The sequence below is a fragment of the Phyllobates terribilis genome, unplaced genomic scaffold (genome assembly GCF_046119375.1).
Source record: "Phyllobates terribilis strain yellow unplaced genomic scaffold, ASM4611937v1 Scaffold_1__5_contigs__length_1240528914, whole genome shotgun sequence".
NCBI lineage: Eukaryota > Metazoa > Chordata > Amphibia > Anura > Dendrobatidae > Phyllobates > Phyllobates terribilis.
The window spans coordinates 593,458,870-593,472,597 of NW_027362761.1; positions in this window are offsets into that span (position 1 = coordinate 593,458,870).

Sequence of the window (13,728 nt, forward strand, 5' to 3'; positions counted from 1 at the left end):
ATACTATAGACAAAGAAAGAAGGGTAGCCGACCGACCATTCGCCAGAAACAGACAAAAGGTTGCAAAGACAATGAGTAACTGGTTACAGGCGTTTTTTGTACTGGGGTGCATTATGGGCCAAAAGCATCCGGAACGCTGCTCAGAACTGTTCATATAGCAGGATACGGTGTATAACTCATACAAAGCCCACGATGGTTCAGCATGGTGGCGCTATGACGAAGAGTTCCGGAGGCGGTTGGCCCTGCAACCACAGCTGGGCTGGGGGGGGTAAAAGCTACAGACGTATGGTTGCGACTAATGCTGTCACAGAAACACCATCCCTTTCCAACAACGGCTACTGGACAACCAGCAACAGCAGGCCAAAATTCAGTGGTCGTACATAGACCAGGGGCATGCTGGCAGTATAACGAGGGACACTGTCATTTTTACGCCTTATGCAGATACAAACATGAATGCTCAGCCTGCAGAAGAGCCCACCCCGCGGCAAGATGTTCTCGTCCCGCAAGCAAATTATCAATTAAACTCCCACAGTCAGAATCCAAGGACCCCGGTGAGCGTAAACGCGATGGGCCCCTGGCTAGACCAATATCCTAAGAAAGACGCGGCGGGGCAGTTACGCTTTGGTTTCACGTACGTTTTTTTCATCCCTTTCAAACTTAATAAATCACCTACCTTTGCAAATAACCTTAAATCAGCAAGCGAGCACCCCGAAATACTTAGGCAAAAAATACAAAAAGAAGTAGCTCTAGGCAGAATAGCGGGCCCTTTCCCAACACCACCATTCAGCAACCTAAGAGTTTCCCCTTTGGGAATAATCCTCAAAAAAGAGACAGGTTCATTCCAGCTTATCCAACATTTATCTTACCCAAAAGGAGAGTCTGTGAATGACGGGATTTCGTCTGAAGACGCCTCAGTCTCCTATGCGTCATTCGACAGAGCAGTAAGGTTAGTATGCGATGCGGGGCCAGGAGCGCTGCTCGCTAAATCAGACATAGAATCCGCCTTTCGCCTGCTACCGGTACACCCAGATTGCTACCACCTGTTGGGATGCCAAGTGGACAACGACTACTTCTACGACACTTGCCTCCCAATGGGTTGTTCAATATCTTGTTATTACTTCTAACTATTCAGTTCCTTCCTAGAATGGGTACTGAGGTATGAAACCGGCAATAGGTCCGTCATACATTACCTAGATGACTTCCTATTCGTCGGACCAAAAGACTCAAAGCAATGCCAATCATTACTTAATGAATTCACAAACATCTCCCGTCGGTTTGGAGTCCCATTATGCCCAACAAAAACCATAGGCCCCACAACAAAGCTGTCGTTCTTAGGCATCGAAATCGACACCGCGGCAAGGTTGTTCCGCCTCCCAACGGAAAAAATAAAAAAACACTACACCCGATCGAGGGATTTTGCGCAGTACGGAAAGTAACACTACAGCAGATGCAAGTGTTACTAGGCCTCCTTGTGTTTGTGAGCTGGGTGATGCCAGTCAGAAGGGTTTTTTCTCGTCGTTTATCCCTCGTAACAAAAGGAGCATCAAAGCAGAGTCATAGAATCAGAATCACCAGGCAGCTTTGGGCGGACTTAGAGGTGTGGAAAACCTTCTTACAATCATTCAATGGTCACACATTATTTATGACAGCTGAGCAGTCCAACACTGAACTAAAGGCCCCGTCACACTAAGCGATATCGCTAGCGAGATCGCTGCTGTGTCACGGTTTTGGTGACTCACCAGCGACCTCACCAGCGATGTCGCTATGTGTGACACTTTGCAACGATCAGGCCCCTGCTGTGAGGTCGCTGATCGTTGCAAAGTGTCCTGGACCATTTTTTGGTCGTTGGCCTCCCGCTGGTCAGCACACATCGCTGTGTGTGACCAGCGGGACCAACGATCTGGCTGGTAACCATGGTAAATATCGGGTTACTAGGGGCACGCGCGCACTTAGTAACCCGCTGTTTACCATAGATACCACTCTGCTACGGTGAGCGGAGGCTCCAGCGCACGGCAGCAGAGTGGTATCCATGGTAAACAGCGGGTTACTAGGGGCACACGCGCACTTAGTAACCCGATATTTACCATAGTTACCAGCCTGCTCCTGCTTAAGCAGCAGGCTGGGAACGGGAGCAGGACATCGTGGAACGATTCTTTCCACGATATCGCTGCTCCCCTCATCGCTGGTGAGCCTGCCTGTTTGACAGCTCACCAGCGATGTATTAGCGATGCAGCAACGATCCCTGACAGGTCGTATCGTTGTCGGGATCGCTGCTGCATCGCTTAGTGTGACGGGGCCTTTAGATTATTCACCAGGGCGGCAGAATCGGGCGGATATGCAGCGATACTAGATAACCAGTGGTGCACAGGCTTATGGCCTCTGTATTGGGCAGAACAAGGGCTGGCAAAAAAACAGACACTCCTGGAACTCTTCCCGATAGTGGTAGCAATAGAAATATGGGGCGCGCACCTGGCGAACAAAAATATACGCTTCATAACAAAAAACGCCAGCCTAGCGCACTGCATAAATAAGATGGCATCATCGTCTCTCCCAGTGCTAGGCCTGCTACGCCGGCTAGCATTCCTGTGCCTAAAACACAATATATGGATCTGAGCTAGCCACGATGCTGAGGGGTCTAACGCCGCTGCTAACGCTTTATCACAATTTAATTGGCAGGTTTTCAGAAAGCTCCTCCCCAACGCCCACCCGTCGGGCACCAGTTGCCCACGCTCCCTATGGGATATAGTGGCGAACAGCTGATGCCATTTATCAGAGCGTCAGTCGCCCTGTTGACATGGCAAGCATACGGTAAGGCATGGGAAGAGTGGTCACGACTAGTGGCAGGCAGACGGGTTGACCAATGTGAACAAGCCAGGTTACAGGTCACAATAGAATTTCTCCACCAGCTAATGATAAGGGGCATATCTGGGGCGTAGCGCAGCGGTGGCTGACCGGAGTGGCATTTCACTTCCAACTACTGAATTGGGGAGATGTGACAAAGAAATTCATCATTAGACAAGCCTTAAAAGGGTGGAAAAGGGCTCAGCCAAGTCAGGAGTGTAGACGTCCCGTGTCACTAAAACCGCTTTCCCAAATCATATCCCTAACACCAGTAACATACCACTCATAATTTGAAGCAACACTACTGTCTACTGCATTTGCGATCGCCTTCTTCGGGGCGCTACGCATAAGTGAATTAGTCCCTCGATCCAAAATTAGCACCAGCGGTGGCTTATTACACCAGGATGTAGTCATAGCCAATAATGCAATACGCCTACGCAAATAGAAAACGGACCCAGCGGGCAGGGGTACTTGGGTGCTTCTACAACCCACAAACGATTCACTGTGTCCGGTAACAATAGTAAAAACATATATAACCATCAGACTACAAAGTAATTTCTTCCTATCACACATTGATTGAACGCCATTATCAAGATACCAGTTCCAGTCTATATTTAATAAATGCCTAACATCGGCAGGGAACCAACCTAAGGAGTACAGGACACACTCATTCCGCATAGGCACGGCCACGGAAGCAGCAAGAGCAGGACTGTCAGAAACGGAAGTGCAGAGGATAGGGAGATGGCGATCCGCGTGTTTTGTGAGATACATAAGACCGGACTTGTTATCCTAACGTGCTTTGTTTCTCTTACAGGTGACACAAAGCCAACAGTGTGGGTAATAGGCCACTCGTACATATACTGGGCAGAAAAAAGGGCGAAAGTCCGCCCTGGCGGGTGGAATATGGGGTTTCATAACACATATTTCAACTGGAGAGGTATTAGAACCCTGCGATGGCCACAGGTACTAATAGAGGTAATCGAGATAGGGAGAGAGTCAAGAGAAGAGGTCCGGTCATATTAGTTATACACGCCGGGGGAAACGACCTAGATCATTGCAAGAGCTCAGAACTAATGGCAATAATGAAGCTAGATACTGAGCGCTTCAGAGTATTTTTCACAAAACTAACTATAGTATGGTCAGAAATTGTGCCTAGAGCATTATGGCGAGGTGCGCGAGACATCACGGCCATCGAACGGACAAGGCAGCTAATAAATATTCGGATGGCAAAATTTGTTAAAGAAAGAGGCGGTGTAGTAATACGACACCGACAACTGGAAGGAGATAACGCAGGCCTGCTAAGGCCCGATGGTGTTCACTTAACCGATATTGGACTGGACATATTCCTGCCAGGACTCCAGGATGGAGTGGAACAAGCGTTAATGATGATGGGGGGGGGGGGGGTCGGAGTCCTGCATACGAGTACGCAGGATCCTCCGTTGCCTGGAAATAGAAAGGACATGTTGGAGAGTTACACTTGTTGGCCAATTTGCCGGTATGGAGACACAGGGCATGCTGCAACAAGCTGAATTATTTTGGAAATAAAATGTCTTTCTAATGGAATGAGCATAAAGAGTTAATAAAGCTGTGACCGATCCTCACCCATCCAGTTGTACTAGTTACATTATTGTATTGTCAAGAAAAAGGGGGGCTGAGCGTCTGGGTTTAGTTGGGGGTCCCCACAGTCTGGTAGACTCCATACTAAATAAGGAGGGAGTCACTGACTGTGGTGGCCCCTCCCCGGGCCGTGGCGATTGGTGATCCCCCTTCGCTGCACCTTACTGACCAGTGATTCTGAAGTCCCCGGAAGGGTCCAATGAAGCGGAAGGGACGACTGCCACAAGCCGTCCCATGGATACATAAACACCGGGACATCCCACGTTCCTTCCTTTCTCTGTTGGTCCTGGAGTCGAGCATCCCACCTACCCTCCCTGGTGTGAAGACTGCAAAAAGGACAATCATAGATTTTTCAAGTCACAGAAGCCTGGAAATAGAAAGGACATGTTGGAGAGTTACACTTGTTGGCCAACTTGCCGGTGTGGAGACACAGGGCATGCTGCAACAAGCTGAATTATTTTGGAAATAAAATGCCTTTCTAATGGAATGAGTATAAAGAGTTAATAAAGCTGTGACCGATCCTCACCCATCCAGTTGTACGAGTTACATTATTGTATTGTTAAGAAAAAGGGGGGCGGTAGGGGGGCTGAGCGTCTGGGTTTGGTTGGGGGTCCCCACAGTCTTGTCCAACCAAGGAGGAGAGGAGAGGTGAGACACACAAAGGCCTGGACCAATTTCATGACACCAGCCCAGTGTCCAGGGCCTGATGATCGGGTATTTTTGACAAGGAGGGAAACTTTTTTAAAGATGGTCTGACCAAACCAGCGTATTCCCTAATTCCTCAGCGACTTTCAACTATTGGGTCTCAAAGCTGGACACCTGGTATGAGCTGTCCCTCTATGCCTTAGATGTGTTGTGCTGCCCTGCCGCTAGTGTCTAGTCTGAGCGGGTCTTTAGTGCCGCCGGGCGAGTCATAACAGACAGGCCCACTGATAAAAATGAACAAAGCCTGGATTAGACCTGACTTTTCCACACCACATGACAGTAGCACATAAAGTGTTTTTAATCTTCAATATTTGATTGAGGCCCGCCAGTTGTTACCTTCTAAGATCTATAATTGACATAATCTTTTCCTGGCTTTACATTTTGTGCAAAGCCTTAATGAGTGTAGAAGTACCACAACTTCAGTTTATTATTTTTTTTTATGAGGCACTACAGTTGGCGCCTTCAAGGGTGTATGGATTACCCTGCTTGTAATTTTGGGCAGGATTTGCAAATTTCCAATTTTTTACTAAAAAAAAACAATTTTGGCTTAGTTAAATTATATTTTTTTACTCCTTTTTACATTTTGCCTTATATACAAGTCATTATACAGGAAAACATGTTTAACTTTTTTTTTACTGCAAACCCCAATTTCTCGTTGATTTTGAAGGTTTTATTGTCAGTCCTTAAAATTGGAGTAAAAGTGTGACAGCATTGTTCTCAGCAGCGATATGGGAGTCAGAGATGCTTCCAGGGGTCTTCTCCATGCTGTTCTCCTTCCACTCAGGACTTTTTCCATCCATTTCAACATTTTCACTGCCCCCTAGACCTCCTTTTAGAACCACAAGTCTCAGAAACATATTCAGTGGACAGACCTCTACAAAAAATTGCAGATGGGTTTCACTGAAACAACCACTTCAAACGCGTAGAATAGAAAAAAGGGAAATGAAGTCTTAACGGTTGGTACAAAAATATAACAACTTTATTGATACAAAAAATACACATTTAAAAGTCTGCAAGTGCAAGGGATGTCTGTACAAAAGAATGGCAATACCGAAAAGCAGCAGGGACACATAGAGGTAGAGAATCGATCAAACAATCCTGCATTTATCAGAATGCATGGGACTCGATAGGGATAGATGGAGAGGAGCAGTAGTAGATCACAAGAGATGAATATATAAACAATATTGTAAAGCTTAGTGCTCTATCTCCTGCATGATATAGTGCAATCATATAGGCAGTAATGCTCGTCTCCTAGAGCCCACAGCTCAATGATATAGCTGGGAGAGGGCACTAGTCCTTCCTACCACCTGGTGGGGCACATTTTTATACTTTGAGGTAATGATTTTGTTGATATACATGGATGTCCATGGGGTACTTAGGGGGATCGGTTTATGATAAGGCACAGCTATTGTCACGGGTGTGTCGCCACGAAGATCGTCACGATTACACAGCCTGACTTCTCGCAGCTGACTTTTTGGTGCTTTGTGTTTTCGGCAGTGAGGGAGTTAATTCTCTCTCTCTCTGTGCTAGACGAGGTCCAGCCTCGCCCAGCTGCAATCAATGCTGCTGTAGTGAGACTCCTTCAAATGCCTGCTGGTCTGTTTGGGAAGTGTCGGTGAAAGCATTTCATACAGACTAACAGAGCGGATCGTGATATTTGGAGTTTCTGAGATAAGTGTATTTGGAGTGTTTTTTCCCTTCCTCTCTTTATCATTTATCTCCTTTCCCGTTGGTGTTCCCTCTGTTGTAGTTGTGTAGTTTTTGTATGCAAGGTGGTTTTGGTTTTTCCCTTGTACTGTCTCGTTCGTCTAAGTACTGTGTGTGGGCATATTATTACTTGTCCTCTCTTGTTGTGATCGGGGTCCTTCTCAGGACTAGATTACTTAGGTGCAGGGATCCTCAGGAGGGAGGGGTTACGCTGGCGGCCTGGACCTCTGTACCTTTAACAGTACCTCCAGGTTGAGGGATTAGTCAGGGCCCCAGCTTAGGGTCAGCTTAGGCCCCCTACCTCCAGTATACAGAGACAGCGCGACATTTTCACCGACCCACTTAGTTTTTCTCCAGCTACCATGGATCCAGTAGCCGGTCTAGCTCGGCAGTTGCAGAGTTTGTCCATGGAGCTGGCGGACGTTAGGTCCAAGGTTTTGCATCCTCAGGAGCAAGCCGGACCAGAACCTAAAGTAGCTCTCCCTGACAGGTTCACTGGGGGGCGGGACAAGTTTTTTGTTTTCCGGGAGGCATGCAAATTGTACTTTCGGCTGCGGCCTCGGTCATCGGGGAGTGAAGAACAAAGGGTGGGAATTGTCATCTCGCTCCTACAAGGGGACCCACAATCTTGGGCGTTCTCTCTTCCCCCGGGCTCCCCGGCTCTCCAGTCAGTGGATAGGTTTTTCGCTGCTCTGGGACTCGTATATGATGACCCAGATCGGATCTCCCTTGCTGAGTCTAAGTTACGTAGGATCCAGCAGGGAGATCGTCCGGCGGAGGAATTCTGTTCGGAGTTCCGTAGGTGGGCCACGGACACCCAGTGGAATGACCCGGCTCTTAGGAGCCAGTTTTGTCAAGGTTTATCCGACAAATTACAGGATGTGTTGGCACAGTATGACTCTCCCGCGTCACTGGAAGCCGCTATGGCCCTGGCTATTCGCGTCGGGAGAGGTGCGGGATAACTCGACCCCCTGTGATGACTCCACCTCCTACAAGGTCCCCTCATATGGTGGTTCCCCTGGTCAGTCCAGAGGAGCCTATGCAATTAGGAGGGACATCATTTCGGGGGAGGGGACCGGTGGTGCGCCATAAGACAGGAAGGTGTTTCTTCTGCGGGAGAAAGGGACATTTTATTGGGGGGTGTCCATCCCGTCCCTTGCAGAGTGAAGAGTCGTCGGAAAACTGTTGATCCCAGGTTGTGTGGTGGACGGCAATCTGGGAGTAGGTATTTCGTCCCTAGGTTCGTCTCAGTTTCTCGTACCGGCGGAGGTGGTGGTGGGTACGAGAACTGAGAGGATATCTGTTCTTCTGGATAGTGGGGCCGGGGCTAATCTGGTTGATGCTCGGTTTGCCCGGGTTCAAGGTATGCGATTGAGTGAGTTGGCTAAACCCATCCCCATATTCTCGATCGATGCCAGGCCTCTCGGTCAGGGAAGTTTTTTGCAAGCTGTGCATGACGTAAAACTTCAAGTGGGGGCGATACATAAAGAACTGTTGTCTTGCTACGTGTTGGAGGGTCTTCCCACTCCTATAGTGTTGGGCCTTCCTTGGTTAACTAAGCATAACCCGGTTATTAATTGGCAAACCAGAGAGATAAGCCAATGGAGTAAATTCTGTAATAAAAACTGCATGAACACGGTCATCGGTGCGGTTACTCCTTGGGTCTTACCTCCATTTCTGGCGGACTTTGAGGATGTATTCTCGGAGAAAGGGTGTCAGGAACTACCTCCTCATCGCGAGTATGACTGTTCTGTAAAACTGCTCCCTGAGGCCAAGTTACCTAAAGCTAGGTTGTATAACCTTTCTGGTCCTGAGAGGCAGGCCATGAAGGATTATATTTCAGAAAGTCTGGCTAAGGGGCATATTAGACCTTCATCTTCACCGGTGGCTGCGGGGTTCTTCTTTGTTAAGAAGAAAGATGGAGGCCTACGCCCTTGCCTGGATTTCCGTGAACTTAATCGGATTACGGTCCGAGATCCGTATCCGCTCCCACTTATTCCCGATCTCTTTAATCAGATCGTGGGCGCCAAATGGTTCTCTAAGTTGGATCTCAGGGGGGCGTACAATCTGATTAGGATGAAGGAGGGGGATGAGTGGAAGACGGCGTTTAACACTCCGGAGGGGCATTATGAGAACCTTGTCATGCCATTCGGTCTGACTAATGCCCCGGCGGTGTTCCAACACTTTGTTAATGACATTTTTCGCCGCCTGGTGGGACAGTTTGTTGTCATATATCTGGATGATATCTTAATTTACTCGCCGGATCTGGTGTCTCATCAGGAGCACGTTAGGCAGGTGTTACAGATCTTGCGGGATAATAAACTGTATGCCAAATGGGAAAAGTGTGTGTTCGCCGTACAGGAACTCCAGTTTTTAGGCTTCCTGGTTTCTGCGTCCGGTTTTCGTATGGACCCTGGGAAAGTGCGGGCAGTTCTTGAGTGGGATCGGCCAGAGAATCTTAAGGCACTACAACGTTTCCTGGGGTTTGCTAATTATTACCGGAAGTTCATTCGTAATTTCTCGTCCATGGTTAAGCCTCTCACAGACATGACTAAAAAGGGGACAGATTTTTCTAGGTGGTCTGACAAGGCTTGTCAAGCATTCTCCTCCTTGAAAAAATGTTTTGCCTCGGCACCCATACTCATTCAACCTGATGCGTCACAGCCATTCATTGTAGAGGTAGACGCTTCCGAGGTAGGGGTGGGAGCAGTATTGTCACAGGGTTCGTCCCCTGGTAAGTGGCATCCGTGCGCCTTTTTCTCTAAAAAATTGTCGTCCGCTGAGAGGAATTACGATGTCGGCAATAGGGAACTCTTGGCCATTAAGTTAGCTTTTGAGGAGTGGCGCCATTTTTTGGAGGGGGCAGTCCATCCGGTCACCATCATCACCGATCACAAGAACCTGCTATATCTGGAGTCCGCGAAACGTCTGAATCCCAGACAAGCTAGGTGGTCATTGTTTTTTACCAGGTTTAATTTTGTCGTTACATATCGTCCTGGGTCAAAAAATTTAAAGGCGGATGCCTTATCTCGTAGTTTCCCTGGGGCCGGGAATACGGACGACCCGATTCCTATCCTTCAGGAGGGGGTGGTGGTTTCGGCAGTATGCTCTGAGCTGGAGGAGGAGGTATTGGAGGCTCAGGGGGACGCCCCTGTTGGACCTCCGGGGAGACTGTTTGTTCCAGATCAGTTGCGACAAAAGGTGATCGAGGCACACCATAACTCAGTTTTGGCAGGACACCCGGGGAGTAAAGCAACTGTGGATCTCCTCTCGCGTCGGTTTTGGTGGCCTAACTTACATAAGGAGGTGGTAACTTTTGTCGCGTCCTGTGGGGTTTGTGCGCGCTCTAAGACCTCACATACCCGTCCGTCTGGGGCCCTCTTACCTTTGAAGATCCCGGAGCGTCCTTGGACTCATCTGTCTATGGACTTTATTACGGACCTCCCTCCGTCTTCGGGTAAAACGGTCATACTCGTTGTAGTGGACAGGTTCAGCAAGATGGCACATTTTATCGCTCTTCCGGCTCTCCCTAATGCTAAAACTCTTGCGCAGGTGTTCATTGGGGAGATTGTGAGGCTTCACGGGGTACCCTCCGAGGTGGTGTCTGATCGGGGGTCTCAGTTTGTGTCCAAGTTCTGGAAGGCGTTTTGTGCACGGCGGGGGATGCATTTGTCATTCTCATCGGCTTTTCACCCTCAGACCAATGGTCAGATGGAACGTATGAACCAGAGCTTGGAGACATATCTCCGGTGTTTTGTGTCAGAGAACCAGGAGGACTGGGCTTCTTTCTTACCTCTGGCAGAGTTTGCTCTTAATAATAGGCGGAGCGAGTCCACTGGTAAGTCCCCGTTTTTTGGGGCATATGGTTTTCACCCCCAGTTTTGTACTTTCAGTAGGGGGGGCTCTTCGGGGGTTCCTGAGGAGGAACGATTTTCCTCATCACTCACTTCAGTATGGAGAGGGGTGCTGAAGAATCTGAATACTATGGGGAACCGATACAAACGTATGGCTGATAGGAGGAGAGTGTCTGGTCCGGACCTAAGTGTGAACGATCGGGTATGGTTGTCTACCAGGAATATTAAACTTAAGGTTCCCTCCTGGAAACTGGGTCCCAGGTTCATCGGGCCGTACAGAATCAGTTCTATTACTAATCCGGTGGCATTCCGTCTTGACCTCCCCCCTACGTTTAAAATTCACAACGTGTTCCACAGATCGTTGCTTAAGAGGTATGTGGCGCCGGTGGTACCGTCACCTTTACCTCCCCCTCCAGTGGTGGTCAATGGTAACTTGGAGTTCCAGGTATCAAGGGTCATCGATTCACGCTTTAATCGCCGGTCCCTTCAGTACCTGGTTCATTGGAAAGGGTATGGTCCTGAGGAGAGGATGTGGGTTCCTGCGTCGGATATTAACGCAGACCGATTAGTTCGGGCCTTCCACACGACTCACCCGGATAAACCTGGCCCTGAGGGTCCGGAGGCCCCTCGTAGAAGGGGGGGTACTGTCACGGGTGTGTCGCCACGAAGATCGTCACGATTACACAGCCTGACTTCTCGCAGCTGACTTTTTGGTGCTTTGTGTTTTCGGCAGTGAGGGAGTTAATTCTCTCTCTCTCTGTGCTAGACGAGGTCCAGCCTCGCCCAGCTGCAATCAATGCTGCTGTAGTGAGACTCCTTCAAATGCCTGCTGGTCTGTTTGGGAAGTGTCGGTGAAAGCATTTCATACAGACTAACAGAGCGGATCGTGATATTTGGAGTTTCTGAGATAAGTGTATTTGGAGTGTTTTTTCCTTTCCTCTCTTTATCATTTATCTCCTTTCCCGTTGGTGTTCCCTCTGTTGTAGTTGTGTAGTTTTTGTATGCAAGGTGGTTTTGGTTTTTCCCTTGTACTGTCTCGTTCGTCTAAGTACTGTGTGTGGGCATATTATTACTTGTCCTCTTTTGTTGTGATCGGGGTCCTTCTCAGGACTAGATTACTTAGGTGCAGGGATCCTCAGGAGGTAGGGGTTACGCTGGCGGCCTGGACCTCTGTACCTTTAACAGTACCTCCAGGTTGAGGGATTAGTCAGGGCCCCAGCTTAGGGTCAGCTTAGGCCCCCTACCTCCAGTATACAGAGACAGCGTGACAGCTATATCATTGAGCTGTGGGCTCTAGGAGACGAGCATTACTGCCTATATGATTGCACTATATCATGCAGGAGATAGAGCACTAAGCTTTACAATATTGTTTATATATTCATCTCTTGTGATCTACTACCGCTCCTCTCCATCTATCCCTATCGAGTCCCATGCATTCTGATAAACGCAGGATTGTTTGATCGATTCTCTACCTCTATGTGTCCCTGCTGCTTTTCGGTATTGCCATTCTTTTGTACACACATCCCTTGCACTTGCAGACTTTTAAATGTGTATTTTTTGTATCAATAAAGTTGTTATATTTTTGTACCAACCGTTAAGACTTCATTTCCCTTTTTTCTACCCCTAGACCTCCTTGTAGGGTCTTCCGGAAAAATGCTCGGATTTCCCATTGACTCCCATTATACTCGTTACTCGAAACAAGCACCTGAGCATTAGAAACTGCTTGATTCGATTAACAAGCATTCAATCATTTTAGTGCTCGCTCATCTCTATTTTTTTCCTCTTAATATATTGCAATCATCACATTATATAGCACTGTGTACTTACAATTGGTCATTTTGCCTTTCTACGCAGCTAATTCTTCTTTTTTCTGCTCTGTGCAGAAACAGAAAGTCTCTTTTCCCTGCATGAGTTATCTCCCCCTCACCTCATGACCCAGCTGCTCCCTTCTCCCCCAGGGACTTTTGCAGTGATGACTCATGCAGGGAAAAGAGACCTCCTGTTTCTACATAGAGCTTAGAAGGATTCGGCTGTGTATGCCACAGTCTGCCCCACTGAGCAGTGAGTCCAGTGCTGTCAACACCTTTAAACCCCGTCCCAAGCATTTTCCTGGAAAAAAATAAGGCCCTGGACACATTTTTGAGGGGATTACAAAAGACCTGCAGACAGTACCAGTTGCCCGATAACCAGTGGGTTCGATACTTAACCCCTGGACTACGAGGCAAAGCTCTGAAAGTGTCCGTCGCTTGTGGGAATCTGAGGTTGTGGGTTGTAATAATCACCTAGGCAGGTTAACGATGCAACTATTTTTCTCCTTCCCCCATGACGGCACCACGGAGAGAGGGGATCCGCCCTTCAAGGACAGGAAACCTACAGATAAAAGGGCGGTGCCTCTCTCCCGCATCAGTTGGTTTCCTGTCCTTGACGGGATCCTACAGTTCCAGAAGAGGCTTACCTGCGGGGTGCCTGAAGATGGACGTCGTGGGATGCCAGGCCCGGCCAGTCCGATCCAGGCAGCAGGGGTCCCCCTGCCTCGGCTGGTGCGGTGTCCTGATGCGCCACCGCTGGGGTCAGTGGGCCTTTAGGGTGTGTGGAGGGTGCCGAGGTGCTGTGCTGGACCCCCCTGGTTGCGGCAGGTGGGAGCGCGGCGGCGTTCTTTTCAACTTCCGGGTCTCCCGCGCATGTGTGAGCGCGCCTGGCACCCCCGGATGACACAGCGCCACAAGGCATGACTGGGTAACCAGTCTGCGAGCACAGGCGTCCTCCCGCAGGTGCGGGGGAGGAGGGGGCGCTGGGTCACCACAGGCACTATGGGAGGGAAATGCTGCTTATCTCCCAGTGCCTTAAAAGACAGCGGAGGACACCAGGAGCTGCTTATCAAAGCTCTGGCACGCTGTCAGGCAAAAAAAAAAAAAGAGGAAAAATTTATTGCACATATTTACAAATTAAATATACGATATAGGAAAAAAAAAAGTATGAGTGACCAGGAGCTGCCTGAGGAGCA